This window comes from Hyaena hyaena, unplaced genomic scaffold (assembly GCF_003009895.1).
Source record: "Hyaena hyaena isolate Hyena2069 unplaced genomic scaffold, ASM300989v1 scaffold_780, whole genome shotgun sequence".
In the NCBI taxonomy this organism is placed as follows: Eukaryota; Metazoa; Chordata; class Mammalia; order Carnivora; family Hyaenidae; genus Hyaena; species Hyaena hyaena.
The window spans coordinates 288,158-310,037 of NW_024081410.1; the positions used below are offsets into that span (position 1 = coordinate 288,158).

At 57.0% G+C, this 21,880-nt stretch overlaps 1 protein-coding gene across 8 annotated transcripts in view; it reads left to right on the forward strand.

Moving 5' to 3' along the window:
- Positions 1-1,599: 1,599 nt before the first annotated feature.
- LOC120221385 (RAP1 GTPase activating protein) overlaps positions 1,600-21,880 on the forward strand; it is a 64,255-nt gene continuing 43,974 nt past the window's right edge. For 7 of the 8 annotated variants that reach the window (XR_005525801.1, XR_005525803.1, XR_005525804.1 and 4 more), the window contains exon 1: positions 18,811-18,846. The gene's annotated coding sequence lies outside the window, so the exon portion shown is untranslated. Of the gene's footprint in view, positions 1,647-18,810; positions 18,847-21,880 lie in introns of those variants that run through there. The other variant, XR_005525802.1, reaches the window with a different exon arrangement.

Sequence of the window (21,880 nt, forward strand, 5' to 3'; positions counted from 1 at the left end):
TGAGAGTCCCGTTGGCTTGATCGACTAGATTGATGTGATAGACAGTTGTCTCTACCTCTTTTGCAGACTCCGTTTCTCCAGTTATTAGAACAAGAGAGTGAGGGGGCACCCGGGTGGCTCAGTCAGTTGGGCGTCCAACTTCGGCTCAGGTTATGATCTCACTGTGTGGGTTTGAGCCTCATGTCGGGGTCTGGGCTGACAGCTCAGAGCCTGGAGCCTGTTTCAGATGCTGTGTCTCCTCTTTCTGCTCCTCCCCTGCTCACACTGTCTCTCTCTGTTTCAAAAATAAATAAATACTTTAAAAAAATTTTTTTTTAATTTTTTAATGTTTTATTTATTTCTAGGAGAGAGAGAGACAGCGTGAGCAGGGGAGGGTCAGAGAGAGAGGGAGTCACAGACTCTGAAACAGGCTCCAGGCTCTGGGCTGGCAGTCAGCACAGAGCCTGACACAGGGCTCGAACCCACGAACTGCGAGATCATGACCTGAGCGAAAGTCGGACGATTAACCGACTAAGCCACCCAGGCACCCCTAAAAAGTTTTTTTAAAAAGAGCAAAGGAGTGAGATCCAGAGATGATCTCTAACAATGTTGTATGTGACATGGGACATGATCATGGGGTCACCAAGCATACCCTCACTCATTGTCCCCCAGAGCTCTGGCCTTGCGGACACACTGCCTGTCCCCTCCATTCATCTAGCCATTACCCTCTGACACCAATGGGGTCCCCTCCTTGAGGCCCAGAAGCCGCCTCTGACTTGCATGTGACCTTGGGCAAATCTCTTACCCTCTCTGGGCCTCAGCAGGCAGACTAAAGTGATCCCCGTGGCCTTGTTCTGCCTGGGTTTTCAACTCTTAACCCCAGCAGCCTCCTGCTCTGTCTCTCCACTTCTTCTTTAGAGGCCAGGGCCTCGCCTCCCCGGTTCTGGGTTAGGCTGGGAGTGGGGAGCGAGCTGCCCAGTCCAGGGAGCATGTCCAAGGCCCGCTAACGCGCTAAGGGTGGGATGGTCACCACGAAGCTCCTTCGAGGACTCGAGGACTCTCACCAAGCTCCTCAGTGCAGAGGACGCGCTGTCAGCGGGGCACAGCCTCCTGGCCACCTACCCCCCAGCGCTTCTTCCCTCCTCCCCGCCCCCGCAGACGCGCGGAGGCCTTGGGAGCCTAGGGCGTGTCCCGAACCTTTCCCAAGTAGCCCCACTTGCCCCAGAAGCCGTCCCTCTCCCCTTGGAGCATGGGCTATTGGCCAGACCGCTGGGTTCGCGCCCGGGGCCCTGCCACAGACTAGCCACGTAACCTTGAGCCAGTCTTTGCGCTCACTGGCCCTCAGTTTCCCCACCTGCGAAATGGGGGCACAGAGTGCCTGCCGCCGGGACCCGCCGGGAGGGGCGACGGGCGCGCCGGGACCGGCAGGGCGGGGGCCTCCGCCGCTCCCGCTCGCTCGCCCGCGGCTCGGGCTCCGCAGTGACGGGGGGAGCGGCGCCGGGGAAGGAGCGCTCCGCCGTCACGTGACGCCCCCCTCCCCGAACTGCGGCGGCGGCGGCGGCGGCGGCGGCGGCGGCGGCGAACGCGAAGCCGCGTCCGAGCAGAGCTGCAGCGGCCGCCGCGGGCACCGGAGTGCCGAGCCCAAGACGCCCGGCCCAGGCCCGCGGGTGAGTCCGCCCCGCCCGGGTGCGGCCCGGGGACGGGGAAGGCACGGCCCCGGCTCCCCTCGGCCCGCCGCCAAGACCCCGCAGGGGCGGGCGGGCGGGGACCCGGGGCCCGGGGGTCGGCGGGAGGGGGCGCGGGCCGGGTTGGCCGCGGCTGGAGGCGGGCGTGGGGGGCAGGCCTGGGCTGAGGCGGCTGAGCACCCCCCACCCCCGCCTGCCGGGCTCGGTCCAGGCCGCCGCTGAGGGGGCGCGGGTCCCACCCCCCTGCGTGGGTGGGAGTCCCGCCTGCCCTCTGCCTGGGGAGGGGGCGCCTTGGGTGCCGAGGAGAGAACGCGGAGAAGTGGGCGCGTTCCATCTATCCCCGGGCAGGGGCCCCGGCGCCTTAACGCCCCCCAAGAGGAGGCGCTCCGGTCCTCAGTGAGGGAAGTGGGGGGGGGTGCTCAGGGGCAACGACCCTGAGCCGAGAGGGCGGTGATGTCCTTGCCTCCCCGGGGACAGAGCGCACTCCCTCCGCCCCTGTTCCCGACCCGCCGCGGAGCAGGGCACCCGCGTCACGCAGTCGAGCGCCCCCTCGCCGCCTTCCTCCCCTGGCTCCGCAGGATCTGAGGACTCGGTGGGAATCCATAGGGCGGTCCCCGCGCCCCGCAGCCGCTTTGGTGCCAGCCTTGGGGCGCCTGGGCGCGGGCGCGCGCGCGCGCGCGCGCACACACACACACACACACACACACACACACACTGGCTCGGGAGGCGAGCACCCTCCTTCTGTGGTGGTTAGACCCCAACCTGCCCCTGACCCCCGAGTCCTTGCTGGGGTCATAGCACAGGCCTGGGGGTGGAATCAAGAAGGACACCCCAGCCCTCACACATGGCACATTGGCATCCGTCCCCGTTCTTCATTCCTTCCGTCGCTGTAGCCAGAGGCCAGCAGGAAGGGCCGCGGAGAGAAGCTCAGTAGGACAGAGCCGGAGAGAAAGGCAGAGGAGAAATGAAGTAGGAGGTGTCATTTCCTCCCAAGGAAGCTGGGTCCCAAGCTCTTAGCCTACCCTGCCAGAGGGCAGTGGTCCCTCTTTCCCGGGGATGTCTGGAAGAAGCTGGCGGGGGTGGGGGGTGGGGGGAGGGTCTCTGCTGTAGTAAACGTCACCCAAAGTTGACCCTGAATGGGGAGAGGGCAGCGGCTGAGTAGGGGTGGGGTGGTCCTGCCCAGCTGGCCCCAGAGATTTCCCCCCATTTCTCCATCCAGGACCTCAGCCTCACTCTGAGCCCCCCCTGCAGCTGGGGACCCTGAGGAGTGCCTTAATGGCCTCAGAAAGGATTCTAGGTAACAATTAATCCCCAGATGGCGCGATCACCTTCCCCATGCACAGCAGTGTTTCGCGTGGGGTGTGCGCGTGTGCCTCTATGCATGCATGCACACTGAGGTCTCCATTGCACAGATGAGGAAACTGAGGCTTAGAGAGGCTACATTAACTGCCCAAGGTCATGCAGCCACCTTCTGCCAGGGCTAAAATCAACTCTGACTCCTGATCTAGGTGGATTTGGGAGCAGGGGCGGGGTCTGTGATGTCGGGAGTGGCCCACAGGTGACCTGCTCCCTGCGCTCTTTGGGGAGGTGGATGTGCATCCGGATGGGGTGGGGAAGCTGGGTCAGGTTGAGGGGAACCCCTCCACTTTCTTCCGGGTCCAGAACTCAGACCTTCTTCCTCTCCCAGAGCCCCATGCTTTCTCTGCTGTCCCTTGCCACAGCCATGCCACAGCCATGATGGTGCTCCCACCCTGGGACTCACAGCTTTCCTTGGGCAAAGCCTGCTCCTCCTCCCTCAGTGCCAGGTTGCCTGCCTGCGGAGGGTCTCAGGAGACCCCTCTCCTGGCTCTATTCACCCTCCACCCCCATGAGACGAAATGATTCTTCCTTTGGCTTCTTGAAATGCAGAGGGTCTCTCCTTTTCGGCTCTGGGTGGGGCGGGGAGGTCTCTACTGCTCAGGCCTCAGGAACCTCAGCGTCTGCACGGGGAGTTCTGAGGCCCTACTTTGGCCCCTTCTCACCCGGCCCCACCCCCTGCCCGGCTGTCATGTTCCAGAGCTAAGAGGCCCTTTGAGGACTCCTGGGGCAGGTCTGGCTTCCACGACACCTGTCTGTCTGTGGAGGCCTTTGTCCTGGCTGTCAGAGGCTGCTGAGCAGTCACACATGCTGCACAGACAGCCGAGGCCCATGCACAGCCGAGGCCCGTGCACAGCCACACACAGACAAACACAGGGTTCGACTCACTAATACCCGAGACCCAAGCCCAGGAAGACACAGGCACACCCAGGCCGAGACCCCCGCCCCCAGCTCTGCCTGACACCACAGACGCCGAGACACACCACCCAGCACATGGACACACAGAGATGGGGGTCACTGTCAGCAAGCAGAGTCTCCTCGGAAGCCCCCACCGGACTGAGAGCTGCTTCCGTTAACCCCCGCTGGGAATATGCGTGGTCCAGAGACACACAGGAAAGAGCGCACGAAAGCCCCACGCCCTTAAAAATTAACCTGGCAGATATGCACACGCACCCACCCACACCCGGGCCACCACGGGCGCACGCACGTGTGCATTACATCAGCTTCCTGCGTGTGGGACGTGACCTCCTCATCACCCCGGGAGGGGGTGGCAGAGGCCCCTCTGACCTCCCCCAGAAAAGCCTCCCCTTCCTTTTCTGCTTCACATGAACCCCGCTTGGCTGGCCCTCGTGGGAGAGTGTCTGGTGTTTCCCCCTCCACGTACTCCCCTCCTGCCCCTCCCCCCACACCTGCCGGGCTGCCCTGCCGCCCCTCTGCTGTCCCTGAAGGTGCTGCTCCGCAGGCCCTTCCGGAGACAGGACACACCCCAGCCCAAACAGCCCCCGGGGTTCCCTTCCCTTTGCCACTTTGCCAGGAAGGCTTGCCAAGTCCTGGTTTGTGCTTTGCCCTCCCAGCAAGGCCAGGGGCCAGCTGGTGAGCAGGGAGGGGAATCCTCTGAGATCCTCTGCCAGGCTGGGCCCTGGCACCCTGGCTGTACCCTGCTCCCTGGAGAGCAGCTTTCTGAGAGGCACTTCTGCGGGCTCTGAGAGAGTCTCCGGGGCAAACCGATGCTAGGAGGGGGCAGCGAGGGGGCTCTGGGCTTCGCTGTTCTCATCTGAGCACTCATCTGAGGCTTGCCAGGGTGCCGGTTCTGAGTCCAGGCCTGGCCATGCCTCTTGCTGGCTGTGCAGCCCAGGCAAACCATTTCCCTTCTCTGGGCCCTTCCCCAGCTCTGGGAGCCAGCTCAGCCTGGCCAGGGAGTGTGAGGTGTGAGGTGGCACTCCGTATGCCAATGAGGAAAGGAAGTTTGGCTCTGCTGGACATCATGGGGCAAAGGGGTGTTGCTGGCTAAGGCCTTCTGGCAGATTGAAGACTAGGTCCATACTAGGTTAAGCAGGGGTCACCAGTCCTGGGACTTCGTGGGATGACCACCCTGGGGTCAGCAGAGTGGGACCGGAGGGCAGGGGGCTGAAGATGTAGTTTACATCTGTAGGTATTTCTATGCCGCCAAATGTGCTCTATTTTTAGGGTTGAAGACTAGCAACTTGCAGGCAGTGACTCAGAGAGGAGGAAGGGAGAAGAGGCACAGGGGTGCTAGTGGAGAGGCACCCCAAAGCAGGGAGGTCCCACTGGAAGAAAGGAGTCAAACCTATAATGCTCCTGCTGTGTGCTGGTACAACGGCAGGAACCTCGTTGGCACACTTGGTAAGCATCTATTGGGTAGGTGGAGTGACCTAGGGGACTGGGACGGCACCGGGGACGACAGAGATGAGCTGGGCGTGGCATCATTTGTCCCTTCCGCAGCCCAGTGTGATGTTACCGTGGCCACATTTCGGATGAGGAGGTAAGGCTCACAGAGGTTCAGTGATGTGCCCACTCCACACCTCTGCCAACATGAGCCGCCCTCCCCCGGGCAGCCTTTTGGAAGTAGAAGACCTGAGTTCAAATTCTGACTTTGCTGGGCGTATAGCTCAGTGGAAGAGCATTTGACTGCAAATTCTGACTTTGCCACTGAAAAGCTGTTCAACTTAGGGCAAGTTATTCTATCTCTCTGGGCCTCCATTTCTTTATCTGTAAAGTACAGATCACCCAGTCTGTCTGCCTGAAGGGGCTGTTCCAAAGGGTAAGGAGACTAATATAGGCAAATACCCAAGGCAGTGCCCAGCTCATGGTAGGGATTTGTTGGGGACTAAAAGGAGGTGGGCTGGGAGTTGCCAGTCTCTGCTGTGTGACTTTGGACAAGTCACTTACTCTCTCTGTGCCTCCTTTCTTTCCCCATGAAAGAGGGACAATGAACCCTTGTTTGCCTGCCTACCTGGGAGCATTGTTTGTGCAGATCAGACATGATGGCTGGGAGCTGCTTTGAGAAACACAGAGCTGCACTCAGAGATGGGAATGCACAGAAGGAAAAACAAACACCAGAAAAACATGAAGAAAGATCTATTTTAAAAACTTCAAATATTTTGTTTATTACAGCAAGGAAAACCAAGCCTTTTCTTCAGTGTTTTTGGGTAGTGGGAATTTTTCCCATAACTTCACATTGCCAGGGCAGTTGGCATTGCTGTCGCGTGAGATGGGTAGTCTCCCCACTTTGTGGAGTCCGTGCCTGGCACACAGCAGGCAGGCAGTAAGTGGGATGGCAGCCGTTAGTGGAATTAGGAGTTGCATAGTGCTAGGGGGTGGGGGTGTTTCTGGTGGCGTGACTGGCTACGGCGTGAGAGGTGGACATTGAGATACTGGTTTGGGGTCAGCGGAAGGTATGTGTAGGGATTAATTGGAATCAGCTGATTGAGGGCCTCGAATGCCAGACTGAGGGGTTTGCATTTCCCCAAAAGCCAATGGAGAGGTTTCAGAGGGACTGGCCAAACCTTCCGTGGGCAGGCTGTGGGTACCTGCTCAGCAGTCAAGGAGGAACTAGCCTGGCACAGTTCTCTGCCCTGCCCCACTGCATAAGGATGGCTCCATTGCCCGTTTGCCTGAGTCTCAGTTTCCTCATGTGTGCAAACGACCATCGTCCATCTCCGGGACTGGCGAGAGGACCAGGGCACCAAGTGCTCAGGGAACAGGGAACCAGGAGATTGCCATCTGTGCTGGAAGTCAGCAGACCCATGTTCCCCCTCTGTCCCCACCCCACTGGCTGGCTGATCTCAGGCAAGTCACTGACCCCTTCAGGCCCTCCATTCCATCTGTAGAATGGGTGGATGCAGTTTCTGCCTTTCTAATGGGGCTCCAATGAGACTTGAGCTGGTGACCGTGCTATAGGAGGCTCAGGTGTGTTGTGTCTCTGGAGGACTCATGCTGGTTCTTGTAACTACCTGTTCCCCAGGCTCCCCTGAGGCTTTGGGGCAACTGGGATTTGGGGTTTAAGGCGGGTGAGGACAGACTCCTGAGCCACCAGAGAGGCAGTGACCTGCTCAAGGCCACAGGAGCCACCTGCCTGCCGCAGCCAGGCTGTTGTGGGGAACGGAAGGGAGAAACATCTGCTCTGCTCCTGAGTGTGGCCCCAAGTCCGTGAGGGAAAGATACCCCAAACTCCAGCTCAGAGGACAGCCTTCTCCAAGGTCCTGCTCCTCTAAGTTAGGGCTTTCAGGGTGGGGTAGAGGTGACTGATGGAAGGTGACCTTGGGAACTTTTCTCTTGTGCTGCCTGCATGCTCAGTGCCAGAACTGCTGAGGCGTCCGATTCCTCTGTTCTCAAAGCAAGGGTGTGTCATCTACCTGCAAAGGACTGCCAGGACACGGCCCAAGCTGGTGGGGGGCCAGCCTCGCACCCTCCTGCCCCTTCCTGATCTTGGAGGTCCAAAGAGAGGCCGTCGGCTCCTGGCAGACTGCTGCGGGCCCTCACGCCAGCTCTGGCAGCAGGCGATGGATACCACAGGGCTGAAAGCTCTGAGTGTGTGGGCTCCAGCCGCGTCCCATTCACCACCTGCTTCCACCTGAGATAGTGGAGCTTTTCGGGGTGCACACGGGTGCCCTCTCGGTCCCTCCTCGAGGGCTTCAAGCTCCCAGAAACAGGACTGCACAGAGCCCCTAGGGCAGGGCCTATGCCTCTCCTAGTCACCACACAGGCCCCCAGGCCTCCCTGGCCCTCTGTGGTCCTCTGATGGGCAGAGAAACCTGGGACCTGTCCCCTACCCCAGCCCTCATGCTACATTGTCGGAGGACTGCCCCCTGTCGGCCAGAGTGGGGACTAGGTGGCTGGCTCAGGGATTCCAGGGAAGGTTCTGGCAAGGGAGAAGCAGAATAGGGGCTGACTGACAGAACACAGGTGGGGGACATTAGTGGAGTACTTACAGATGTGGGGCTCAATGCTGAGCACTTTCCGTGGCTCTCATTTAATCCTCAGAGTAGCTGTTATTGGGCCCACTGAGGCTCAAAGAGGTTAAACAGCCTGCCCAAGTTCACCCAGCTGGTATGTGGCTGGGGCTGAGATTTGAATTAAGGGCTGTCTGACTCCACTTTAGAATTAGGGGTTAAGGGGCTGAGATTTGAATTAAGGGCTGTCTGACTCCCATATAGAATTAGGGGTTAAGGGGAGGGTGCCATAGAGAGGAGAAGGGATAGTTCTGGATAGTTCTGGGCAGGGGCTCTCCAGATCTTGAGAACATGGCTCTGGACCTCCCAGGTCCTCCTCCCACCTTTTCCCCTTCCCTGTGGCCTTTCCCTGGGGCTCAGCACCCAGGCTGGGTTGGGAGAAGGGGATGAATGAATGGAGAGATTTGTTTGCAGAGGCTCCTGGATACAATCCCACAGACCCCTGTTTTCTCCTGGCCTGTGTCTGCGTGAATTCCCAGCGTGGAAACCAAGAAATCCTCAGCATCAGAGCTGGAGAGGAGCCCGTGGGATCAGCTGGTCCAACCCCCTTGTTTTACAGATAATAATTATTATGATTATGCCTGATGGTAGCAATTCACAAAGGGCTTTCACATCTGGGTTGCCTCTTATACACGCCAGGGCCCTTGAGGCCGGAGGAACTCGGGTGGTGGTTGTTATTCGCCTCCCTGCTTAGCAGCTAAGGAAACTGAGGCTTACAGAGGCCAAAAGATGGGCCTGAGAGTGCGCAGCTAGCTCTGGTACTGGTCTCCAAGCCCAGATCTCTTCTCCCCCTGGGCCCATTGCAGCATCCTGGGACCCGGGAGGCCCAGAGCCCACGTGGTATGCCTCCGAGACTGCCTCTCCATTAGGGGCAGGGCAGGGGGCGTGTCTAGGGGGCCTGGTTCTGTTCTAAATTGTGGAGGTGGGAAGAGGGCAGATTTCAGGTGAAGCTCTGGGTCTCCCGGTGATGCCCGTCTGTCTCCCTGTCTTGGGAACACGCTTTCCGTCTCCATGCCGAGAGTGATATGAGGGACAGAGCTGTTCCCTGGAGGCCTCTCGCCCAACATGCCAGGCTGCCCCAGAAAATCAGACTGAGAAGGTGCCTTGGAGAACCCTCATTATATAGAGAAGGAAACTGGGCCCAGAGGGGTGGGGACCCGCCCAGAGACACAAAAAGCCAGTGTCAGAGCTGGGTCTAGGACCCGGGTCTCATGGCTCAGTATATAGCTATGCTAGCACATGGCTAGTAACAGCACTAAAGACAGTCCCTAATTATTGAATGTCTACTGTGTGCCAGGACTGAGCACTTGACGCTGAATCCTAAGAACAACCCTATGAAGTAAGTACTGTTATTATCATTACCATCCCTTTTACAGATGAGGAAACTGAGGTTTCAAAGGGTTATGAAAAAGGCCAGAAGTCACAAACCAGAAAGTGACAGAGGTGAGGGTTCAAACGTAGGTCCCTCTGACTCCAACCCATGCTAGGGTCAACCCCTATGTGTAATAGGATAGGAATAAAATAGGTTTTATCCTTCTTTTTGTTCATAGCTAAACTAGGATGTCATTCATTCGTTCATTCATTCATTCATTCATCATGGATTGATGGAGTGCCTACCATGCTGAGGAAACCAGGGGGCTGATCTGGAGTCTGAGGCAGGGAACTGAGAGTCAGAGATTAGGCAGTGAGATTGTAGGTCTCCAAACATTCCTAAACTCCCCCCTCCATGCAGTCTGGCTGCCTCTTCTCCCTCCTCCTGCCCCCAATCCAGCCACAGACTGTGCATTTTTCAGCCTCTTTCTTTGTCCTCCAGCTTGCCTGTGGTGTAGTTGCAGCCTGATTTACCCTGTGGAAATGGGGGCATGACTCAGCAGGGGCTTCTGGATTTTGTTCTTCCCAAAGAAGACTCTGCTGACGGTGGCATTAGCCACCACCACCGTGCAAGCCCTCCACGGCCATAAGGCACTGTGCTAAGTTCCCTCTCTGTGCGCATCACCTTTTTTAAGAGGTGCTTTGTGAGCACCAGCTGGTACATCTCCATTTTCTGGATGTGGGAACTGAGTTTTAGAGTCACATAGCTGAGGACTGAGCTGGAGCCCTGCTCTGCCCGGGTCTCATGCCTGAACGCTTACCCCATGGCTCACTCTGCCTGCTCTGTGTCCAGGCTCTGGGCTCAGGCCATGTGGTTTTGCATTTAGAAACCTGGTTCTTGGAAGGCTGGGCTTCAGCCAAGCAGCAAGTATTTATTAAACACCTACTGTGTGCCTTAGGGAAGTGCTTTGTGAGGCTAAATTATGTAAGGATGGGAAGATAGGAGTTCCTCTGTGAGGGGTGAGGAGTCTGGTGTAACCACTGCACCCCAGTCCTGAGGCTCTCAGGCTTCCAGGTCAGGGCAAGGCAGCATGTGCTGTTTGAAGGGCTTTCTTCTTAGCAGGAGTGTCCCTGAGAGCGACTCACAGCAGAGTTAAGACCTCAGAGGGTCTTTACAGTCACTTCTACTTCTACTAACCCGTGGATGAGCTGCTTAGCCCCTCAGGGCCTCAGTTTGTGAACAGGGAGTGATAATTGCATCTAATTTACAGGGTGATCATTAGGACTGAACCAACCGGAGTGCGTGGTGCAGGGCCTCGGGAACTAGTCATTGCTTACTGAGGTGGGGCACATGCATATGTGATGGTGGCTGGGGTCTTGAGGGGGCGTCAGAAGCTAGCTCTGCTCTGTTTACAAGCCTCAGTTTCCCCATCAGTCATGGTTGACGCGTAACTCTTGCATGACCTGCCTCACGGAGCTTTTGTGGGGATCAAAGAGGTCCCAGAGCGCGTAGGTGCAGCCTTGTCATCTGCACACCGAGAGAACGGGTCCCGGGGAGAGGGGGCGGCGGGAACATGGTGGGCGGTGGCGGCACAGGTGCGGCCACTGTGGAGCGCAGGTGTGCCGTTGTGGGTCGGGAGAGGCGCGGCAGTTCGCGCTAGGGAGAAGGGAGAGGGCAGGCTCTGGGACCACCTCCGCACAAGAGAAGGAGTGAGGAGAGGAGTGCGGGGGGTGGGGCTGGTGGTGGCAAATGCGCAGCCGAGAAAACAAGAAGGTTCTTCCGGGCGCCCGCAGGGTCCCCGCTTGCCCCAGGAGAGAGCTCAGGGCACGGTCCCGGGGCGCTGTCCCTGGTGCTGGAGCCCGCCCGGCCCTCACCCTGAAGTTCCTGTGATGGCCAGCTGAGGGCGTCCGGGACCGCGGCGGGCTCCTCAGGCCCGATTCAGAACACTATTTAAAAGCGCATTCTTTATTTTCTTAATGGCATTCCTAGATAATAAGCCTACCTACACACCTATTTCAAAAGCCAAACAATGTATTGCCCTAAGAGAAGTAAAATCCCTCTACTTTCATAGGTAAATGCCCTGGCATGATAACACCACAGGACCTAATGGAGTAACCAAATGATTGCACCTCTGTCATATGTATGTGTAACCTTTACACTTAAGGGCCGAAAAATATTATCGCTATACCTAATTTCTAGCTCAGAATGGCTTCAGTAGTTGCATCTTTGGAAGACTTCAGTATGTATTAAACCCACACTAAAAAAATACTCGCATGTAGAGTTAGGTTCTAGGAGGGAATAAACAGGCTTTTCAACCACATGAATGTCTGGAAGGATATTTGATGCATGACAGGTCTTCAGGTGGGAATGACAGTGGTTGTCCCTAGTGATTGCTTATGAGCAAAACCGCCCTCATGTGTTTCTCTAATGCCCTTTAGGGGGCAGAACCACCCCTGTTGAGAACCACTGTCATGGTGGGGACCTTGGCCAGGTAAAGAGGGGTTCACAGAATCCCATACTGGCTGGGTGGGAAGGGCTGGCACTTTAGGGAACTGTCAGAGCGTCCTGTCCCCCATCTTGAAGATGCACCAGCAGAGGCTCCAAGTGGGAAGGGTTTTGTGCTAGGAAACGAGTGACCAACAGAGCTGAGGGGCCACAATCCAAGTCTTCTGCCCCCAGTACAGGGTTTGGTCAGACCAGCTGCCCTGGGTGGAGCTCTGGGCATCAAGAAGTCTCCCAGTTCGGCCTACCTGCCCCTGAAAATGGGCAGAGAAGGCCATGCCATTAGCTGGGGGACAGAAGAGGGAGGCTGGCTGGATTCCAGCCTATAATGTGTGAGAGGGGCCTCGGCCTCCCCGCTCCCTGGGGATGCAGCAATTGCATGCCTCTGGACCTCCCCCGTCCACCCCCCCCAAAGCAATCCTCTCTCCAACCTCTATTTCTTCCAGTAGTTAGCTGGCCACATTGTGTGTGTGTGTGTGTGTGTGTGTGTGTGTGTGATATGTGTATGCACATGTGTCTGTCTGTGTGTATTGTGTGAGCATAATGTAAGTGCATGGGCCTGTGATTTCTGTGCACGAATCTGTTGTTATTGTTGTGTGTTCACAAACACACAAGTGTGTATACAAATACAGCCACAGTCAGTAGGTGAGTGCACACTGATTTGGGGCCTGTGTGCAAGCTCGATTTGACCTTTGTGTATGTGTATGGGGGTGCTTGGCAACGCAGGGACTGATGTTTATGCATGCATGTCTGCATGCATCTGATCTTGATGTGATCTCTGTAGGTGCATGTTAGATGTCTCTGTGCACAGTACAAGGGCAAGTGCATGTGTGACCTGGTGAAATTGCTGTGCAGGTGTGCATGCAGCCTTACCACCAACGTTGTCTGTCTTGTTCATCCTCTGTCACTCGTGCCTGCATAGCATCAGTAACGCAGTAGGTGCTCAACATGTATTTGTTGAGTGATTGAAGGGAGAAAGAAGTACCCTGATGGTTGTGTTTATTTCCAGAAGGGCTTTGCTCTCAGGGACGCTCCAGGCACATGGTCCATATGGTGAATAGAGACACATCCTCAATGGTGGGGGTCTGAGTGGAGGCATTTATTCTGGTCATTCTGGCCAGGCCGTATTGTACTGGTCTCTGATGGGGACACTTTTAGTTCTCAGGAACCCATTGAATGAGACAGAGTTGTCAGAGCCAGAACAGGGGATGGCTGGGTCAGTAACCTCACTAGGAAGCTGCTCCCCAGGCAACTTCCTCCCTTCACAGGGCCTTGGGACTACCCCAGGAGACTCCTCTGGGAGTTCAGGGTTTATAGCATCTTGGGTTTGGGTGGGTGTGGCTTGGCTAGAAAAGCCATGAGCTAAGGATAATGATGCCTTGAGTCCATGGAATTCTCTAAAGGCAAGTGCATTTTTCCATTATTTTGTCTTTAACCCATCAAAGTGAGTGTGGGTGTTTTAACAGATGAGCAAACTGAGGCCCAGGGAGGAAAGCTGATTAGTGCAGAGTGACACAGGAGGCTGCATGGCTGGGCAGGAAGCCCAGGACCGCCTGCCTCCCACCCAGGTGGTCACAGACAGATATCCTGAATGGGAAACAAGAATTGACCCCACTGGCTCCATCTGGAACCTGGGCGGGAGATCTTCCCAGGCGTCTGCCCCTCCCTATGGCCTTACATTTCCCTGATGAGGGTTGAGAAGGGGGAGTTGGAGGCAGGTAAGTGGAACTCCCAGAGTTCAATCAGCGGTGAACTTGGAAAGGGAGCTCTGCACCCTTCCCTCCTCCTTCGCACAGCCTGGCACCTGTTTGAACAACTTGGGTACAAATCTAGGAGGCCCAGAAGAGGAAGCTTCCACCAAGGGAGGGCCTGAACCCTGGGGCGAAGCCTGGCTCTTGTTTCTAGGCAAGAGGCTGGAGGGAAAGGAAGAAGGGAGTTCTGTTCGACCTCAGAGACGGCCAGGACTTCCCAGTGCTGCTCAGGGAGCACTGGGTCCGTGCTCACTTGAGAGTACTGACTTCTAGTGGAGGCCAGATGTCTGGAGGGTACTAAATAATGTGTTTGAGGGCACACAGCTAGGAAGTGTCAGAGCCTGGTCCAGCGCCTCAGGGCCTACACCCGTACTGCACTGCCTCTCTGTGTCTGTGTGTCTGTGTGTCTATCTTGGAGGGTATTCCACTTGCCCACACAGATCTGCCCCATTCTTTCCAACAGCTGCGTGGTATAAGTGGATCTTAATTTATTTATCCGTTTCCCTCTGGATGGTCATTAGTTTGTTTTGGAACTCCTACTAATAAATCTTCACTAACTCTACAGAAATGGTGACTTCGTGTAGTTCAGCCTAATGAAAAACGATGCTGTAGCCAGTGTTTTATTTAACAAACACATGCTTTTCAAAGACTCTCTGCAGTGCTTCCGAGCTATTAATGTAGTTAATCATTGGCGAAATCCTTTGAAATGGGTACTGTTATTTTTGTCATAAACCCCATTTGCAGATGAAGAAACTGAGGCACAGAAAGATTAAGTGGCTTGCCCAAGGTCCCACAGCTGACAGGTGGGAGAGCTGGGACTTGAACCCTGAGAGAGTTGAAGGAAGAAGATCTAAGTACCTGCCTCCCTGTCCCTTTGTCCTTGGCCATTCCTCTTCAGGCTTACACGCTGCGATGTGGCAGAGGGTAAGTTCTCGGAAGTGGTCTTGCAGGTTTAAAAAGTGCACTTCAATGCTGCTGTTGCTGGAGGGCCAGAAGCTGGCCAGAGAGTGGACTGTGCATCCCCGGCTGAGGGAGCGTGACCCCCACCCCACCCCCGGTTCTTGCCAGTGAGGCAGCTGCAGCTGGTCGGAACCCAAGAGGCTGGAGCCCACACTGGGCTCTTTGTCTTCGGTGGGAATCCTGCAGCCCCCACAACCCCTCTCAAGGGCCCACTGTCCCCGAACCAGCAGGGCCTCCCGGGGGCCAGGCCCGGCTGGGAAACTTGGCACATTGGAGACTGCTTGGCCACCCTGCCAAGTGGACACGCAGAGTCCACTCAGGAATCATTCCCCCTGAAAAGACAGACTGACGAGGCTGAGGACCATGTCCAGGGGGTACAGCAGCCTGGAAAGGCCTGGAGTCCTGGGCTCCCAGTCCTGGCGCTGTGTATACCCCTCCATGGCCCAGGCCCAGCTCCTGGTTCCCCGTCTCTCCCAGCTCTCTGGGCACCCCTGCTGCCGCTACCGCTTAGGAAGGGAAGACTTCCTTCTCTTTAGGCCAGCCTCCGTGCTCCTAGGGCTTGCCCCTCGGGAGCCTTGCTGGACTGCCCTGTGAGGAGTGGGCTTCCTACACTGGCCTGGGCTGGGTCCTCCACCCAGGAATCTGTGGGCCTGCCCAGAGCAGAAGGGGCCCGGCGCTGGCTCCAGAGCACCCTGCCAAGAGGGAGCCAGACGCTCCTCTAAACACCAAACCAAGGGGATAGTTCTTGGCACCAGGAAATCTCCTTTGCCCTGCGTGGCCTCTGCACAAGGGGCTCTTGAGGGCTCCTGTGACCATCAGAGTGTGCAGAGAGAAGGGGCCCAAGGTGGCGGCAGGGAGGGGAGCCAGGGGCCGACCCCCCAAAAGAGAAGGGATTACTGTGAACCAAGGTCTCAGTTTCTTCAGGTCTGAGATGGGGAGCCCCAGCGCACCACCTCCCTCTGCCTGAGTGAGGCTAACTGAAGGTCGATACCCAGAGCAGACAGACAGACATTTCCCAGGGGAAGCTGGGGCTAACAGCCCTGGCCCAGGGCCCAGGCAGAACCATTCCTGAAAGGCTTCTGAAGAACCCTTCCTACCCTAAGTCCCTGCCCTATTTTTGTACCCCTGGTCTTCTTCCTCCCCGCCCTCCTTCCCCCACTGCGTCTGTTCCATGCATTCCCTTCATCAGAAAACCCCACAGGAAACCTCATGGCTCTGAGATACTCCCTGGGGTAATCCCTCCCTCTTCCGGGGACCAGAGTGGGCCTTGGGGAAGGGGTGGGTGAGGTGCCTTCTGACACATCTTTAGTTGGGGGTGGGAGAGACTGCTTCCTGCAGGGTGGAACACCAGCCTGTGAGCCCTGGGTGTGCAGCAGGCAGAGGAGGGGCTCAGAGTGTTTGTTGAGTGAGTGAGTGAGTGAGTGAGTGACCCACTCTTGGACTCAGGACCCTGAGCACAGTGCCTCCTTGGAAGGTTGCTGAGGGAGGGAACCTAGTGGGGCATCTCCATTCCTGACCCCCTGCTCCTCCTCCTCATAGGGCAGTGGGGGTCGGGGGGGTCACCTAGGAGAGGGGGATGAGAGTGGGCAATAGAAGGGCATTCTGGAGACTGTTCCTTTCTTCACTCATCCATTTGTGGGAAGAGCAGAGTTTTGACTTACAGTTCAGGACTCTTGTAGCAGCTATTTATTAAGCATTTCTTGTGTGCCAGGCATGGGCTGAATTAACTCATTCCATCACCGCAGGGGCCTGTGGGGGAGGGGGGGAGGGAGAGGTGTGTGGTTCCATTTTATCGATGAGAAATTCGAGGTGCAGGGACTTGCCCACGATGAAGACCATTTTGACCCTGGATTCCTGGATTCCAAGTTCTTGACCAGGCCCACTGTGAGCTCCCCGCTCGTGATGGCGGGAGACAGATATGCTGGCACAGGCCAGCGGCTCTAGGGAGAAGGAACAGGGTGTCGCCCCCGGTGAGGGTCTGCAGCTCCGTGCGCTCCTGATCCAAGGCGGGGGGGAGGTCCCTCCCCCACGGAAGTCCAGTCCGCGCCCCATCCCCCATCCCCCTCCGAGGTCCCCGCTCGGAAAGTCCCGCGAAGCCCCCGCCCCCGGCCCGCGGGCGGCGCAAACAAGCGGCCCTTTCTGCGCGCCGCGGCCCCCGGCAGCTGGCCCGAAGCCCGCGGGGGCGCGGACAATCCCCAGGCTTGTGGCTGGGGCGGGGCGGCCCGAGTTGCCAAGGTGACCCGGGCACGGGGAAGGCGGCCCCGGCGCGGCGCGGGCGGGCGGCGGCGGCACCATGAGCGGCCGGAAGCGCAGCTTCACCTTCGGGGCCTACGGAGGGTAGGTGCGCCGGGCGGGGACGCCCGTGTGCGCGAGGTGGGGGCCCGCCCGCGCCCGGCCTGGGGGTCGAGTAGCTCCGCACCCGTGAGTTTGGGTCTGCGCGTGAGGGGCGCGCTTTGGTGGTGAGTGTGTGTGTTTGAGCCTGTGGGTTCCGGCGGGCAGCCCATGGGCACGCGTGGGCACAGTGGGCTGCTCAGGGCGCGACAGCGCATATGCATATGACTGGTGTGCGGACCCGCCGGCCGGCCGGGCCTGTGTGTGTGCACTCCTGCGTCCCGGGGAGGCCCTGCAGGAACCCCCACTTGGCCCCCGAAGTTGCTGTGCCGCTTCAGTAAGGCTTTGGAAGAAGAGAACCTAGAAGCCATTAGCAGGCCCATGTCCACCTCCACGCTGGGGCACCTGGACTGCCCCTCTCTCGTGCCACCTGGCTCGCGGGAACCTCCTCCTCCCAGGGCTCCTGGCTGTCGGGGTTTGGAGAGCTAGGGCTGGGGAGACAGAGTGGTGGCCGGGTCGTCTTGGGGCAGCCCACTGCCTCTCCTGACCCCAAGTGGTCCCATCAGAAGGGGCTTAGGGGATGCTTGGCTTAGGCAGAGATTTGGCAAATTGGAAGGAAGACTGGGAAGAGAGGCTGGGCTAGGAGCCCCTTCCCTGGCTGGCTAAGTAGTTGCATAACCTTCCACCAGGCCCTGCCTCCTTGGGGTCAGAGAAACACACAGGACCCACCTTTGGGGTGCAGGGCAATGAGAGCTCACACACATAACATCGCCAGTGCACGCCAGGGGCTCCTTGAGCTGCGGGGCGTGTGTTCAAGGTGCCACCCCTTGCTGAATGCCCAGCCTCCAAAGGGACCCTGGCAGAGAGGTCGGGTGGGGTGGGAGATGGGAGGGCTGCCCTCCCTCTCTGGGGCTCTGCTAGCCGCCAAGCGATGAGAGGAGCCTGGGCCGGCCTGAGAGGCCCGGTCAGCTGACACAGAGGGGCAGCCCTGAGTGTGGAGCTGGGTTCTGTCGGGGGAACCCTGGCCTCTCTCGCCTCACTTTCCTTGTCTGCAGATCACAAGCTGATCCCCAAGGAGACCCCGGGCCTGCCTCCCCAGCTGGCAGAGTGTCGTTTGGGTCCCTTCCCCATTCTGCTCTGGCCTCTGGGCAGGAGGCGAGAGTTGTTTGTCATCCCAACAGCTGCCCAGCCCCTTGGCCCCCAGCTGGGCAGGAGGGTGGAGCTCTGTCCAGCCCTCCCCGGTCCCAAGGTGCCCTCAGAGGGCGATGCCCACACCGTCTCTCTGAGGCTGGACTTGGAGGGATTTGGGGGAAACAAAGCCTGAGCTCCAGGGTTTAAGGTCTTCCTCTGGCTCTGCTTTGAGGAGCAGGGTGTGTGTGTTGTGGGTGGGGTGGGAGAGGAAGCTCCTCATGAGCTGCTCTCAGATCCCCAGGCGTCTGTCCCCTGGGTGGGTGTGAGTGAGCTCCAGCTCCGGGATGGAGGCAGGCTGCCAGGAAAGGGGAGGGCTCTTCCTGCCCACCAAAAGCCATCAACACCACATCCTTCAATCTGTCTGGAAACACTCTAAGTTGGCCCCTGCTGCACCCCTACCTCTCTGCTCTGATCCCAAACTGCTGTGGTCACTGTCTCACGCCACCTATTCCAAAACCTCCCACACTGACCCCACCCCTGCTGCTACCCCACAGCCTGGCCCTGGGCCCCTGCTCCCCAGCCCCTGTGTCCCCAACCCTGCCTTTATGCTGTACTCTCTCACCCCACACCTTCCCATGTCCCTGATCTGACACTGGGGCCCCCGTAGCCTATGGGGGATGGTAACAGTGCATCAGGCACCCAAGAAACAATACCTCCTCCAGGCCCTTCTGGAGGGGGGGTGAGTTGGGGTTGGCCTGATGTGCTGGGCAAGGCTGGGTGAGAAAGGGCTGCCCCCTCATCTGCTGCCCCTCTTGCTATGTATGTTTCAGGGTGGACAAGTCCTTCACCCCTCGCCGGAGTGTGTGGTGAGTACTGGGGGCTCTCAGGAGGGGCTGGGCTGCTTGCTTGGACCTTGGGAACATTCTCAAACCATCACCACCTCTTATAATGACAGACCAGACTCCGGCAACCCCTCAGCCACCCTCTCCAGGTGATGGAGGGGGCAGACCCTTTTACCTGGTCTCCCCCTACCCATCTTCTCCTACAGTTCTTTCTAGAGCGCCAACTTGGAGTCAGGCAAATCAGGTTAAATCTCAGCTCTGCCCACTGTCTGGATGACCTTAGCAATTCACTAATCTCTCTGAACCTCAGCGTTCTCGTCTGTGAAATGGGAACTAAAGTGCCTACTTAACAGAATGTAAAATTGTAAAAAAACAAACCAACCTAAAAAACAAAAAATCGGGCCTGGAATACTGAAGACCCTCACTGAAAGTGCTTCCTTCCTTCTCTTCTCTATTCCTTCCTCCTCTTGGCTCCTTGGAGGGGGGGTGCACTTAGCCTTTCACTGACCCCCCCAAGTCCTCTAGTCACACTCTATACATCGCCTTCAGAGCCCCTCCTACAGCCCATTGCCTAAGTCCAAGGCTGTCCTCTCTTCAGAGGAAGAGGGGGAGCTGTGTCTGCAGCTCCCCCAACACTGAGAGCAGCGGGTGGAGGTGCAGTCTCACCTCGGGATTCACAGCACTCCCGATGCCCAGCAGGCGGGTGCCTCCCAGCTTGCCTGGCACCAGCATCACATGGGCCCAGCTGGCTGCTCTCGCTGCGACTTCAACTCCAGCGGGAAAGCTCATGCTTCCTGCCCCTGCTGGAGACTTCCTGGGATCCCCAGGCCCTGCAATGCCCCCCAGCTGCTAGGCGACTCCTCTCTGGCACCACTGCGCCACCTGCTGCCAGACCCGCCCCCCCAGGAAGCCACATATGGGGTGGGAGGAGGCACACAGGTGCCCAGGCTGAGCTCCAGAGCCTGCCCTTTTGTTTTCCTTTGATGCTCTCTGTGCCACCTAGGTCCAGCTACTCCCCGTCTCTGGGCTTGATCTCCTGCTGGTGGGTCCAGTTAATTTGAGTCTCTACTAGTGCAAGACCATATGCTAAGCCCAGAGCAGGAATAGGGTGAGGGAAGATGCAGATAAAGGTGAGGAAGATGCCATCCTTTTTTTCAAGAACTTCATTAATATCCTAGCAACTGGGGCACCTGCATGGCTCAGTCAGTTAAGTGTTTGACTCTTGATTTTGACTCAGATCATGATCTCAGAGTTCATGGGTTTGAGCTCTGTGATGGGCTCTGTGCTGACAGCATGGAGCCTGCTTGGGGATTCTCCCTCTCTCTGCCTTTCTCTCTCTCTCAAAATAAATAAACTTTAAAAAAAATCTTAACAACTGCCACTTGTTAAGCACCTGCTGTGTACCAGGTACTGTTAGCTTCTTGCACTGTATCATCTCACATAATCTTTACCACATCCTTGAATTAGGGACTATAACCTCTAGTTACAGACGAGAACAGTAATGCCCAGAGGAGGGAAGTGACTTGCCCAAGGTCACACAGCTATTCAGGGACAGAGCTGGAATTTGAATCTTAACCTTCCAGACTGATTCCAGAGCCCAGAGTCTCATGCACTCTGTCCCAGGGCCTCCGGACCACAGGGTGGGCCTGAGCACTTGAGGGAAGACTTGAAGATGGAAGAGTGATTTAGAAAACCCTCACTAGGGAGCCCTGAAGGAAGCATCAGAGATGAGGGCCCAGGACTGAGAGTAACTGACCAGCTGTGTGACTTTTGGCAAATCCTTTTCTCTCTCTGGGCCACAGTTGACACAACTCTAAAGTAAGATTTTGGAATCACCAGGATTTTCCCATTACCCACAATGCCTTGCCCCACACCCTGTCCCTGGAGATGCTGTCCAAGGTGCTAACCCCTGAGGTCCTCTCTCCTAAGCCAATTGCTTAGCTGCTAGCCTGTGCCTGCCATATAGTTATTGCTCTGTTAATGGGGGTCGTTTTGGTTATTAATTATGATTTCCTGGTCTGTGATTCAAGGCCTTTATCCACTTCCCCTTTCCAGTCTGGAACTCACATCTTTCGTGACCTACATTTCTTTTAAAAATTTTTTTTAAATTTTTTCATTTTTGAGAGAGAGAGAGAGAGGCAGGCAGAGAAAGAGGGAGACACAGAATCTGAAGCAGGCTCCAGGCTCCGAGCTGTCATCGCAGAGACCCACGTGGGGCTGGAACTCACAAACCACAAGATCATGACCTGAGCCGAAGTTGGACGCTTAAGCACCTGAGCCATCCAAGGTGCCCCTTTCGTGACCTGAATTTCTGATCAATGGGGAAACGTCCCCTGAGAATATCACCTCCATACCTTTGCTCACATTTTCCTATCCCCTTGGCATGTCCTGCCCTTCCATTTCCACAAGCCCTCGCCATACCTCCAGCCTACCTTTATCACTGTTTGTTAAGTGTTTTCTTTCCTGACCCCCACTCCCCATGTTTCCCTCCCTAGAATCCCGCCCTCTGCTCATCATGCTTCACATTAGTTTCATTTCTGGGATAGTGGAAAGAGCATGGCCTTCAGAGCCTGACAGGTGTGGACTTGAATCAGCCTCTGCCGCACGTTAGTGGTGTGACTTTGGGCAGGTTGTGTCCCCTCTGAGCCACCTGATGCTCAATACATGTTGAGTTTGGATCTCTCAGTCCAGGTGAATGTGTCCACATAACACGGTGGCACAAGGCAGGCTCTGAGATCCTTGAGAACAGGGGTTCCCTGGGTTACTTTTGACATAGGCTCACTTTTTCGTGTGAATTACCAAAAAGCTGAGCTGTATTCTTCCGATCTCTCTGTCCTCCACACAGTCTTACACAGCTGCCTGAACCCAGTAAATGCTTAATAAATGTTTGTGGAGTTGAATTAAATGTGGCCAGAGAGTGGAACAGTTGAAATGTTGTCAGATAGGCTGTGAGAGCTTCCTGGAGGAGATGTGGTTTCCTCTGCCCTCTTTTAAAAAAGGCATCTGGCTGGCTCAGTTGGTGGAGCATGAGACTCTTAATCTTGGGGTTGTGAGTTCG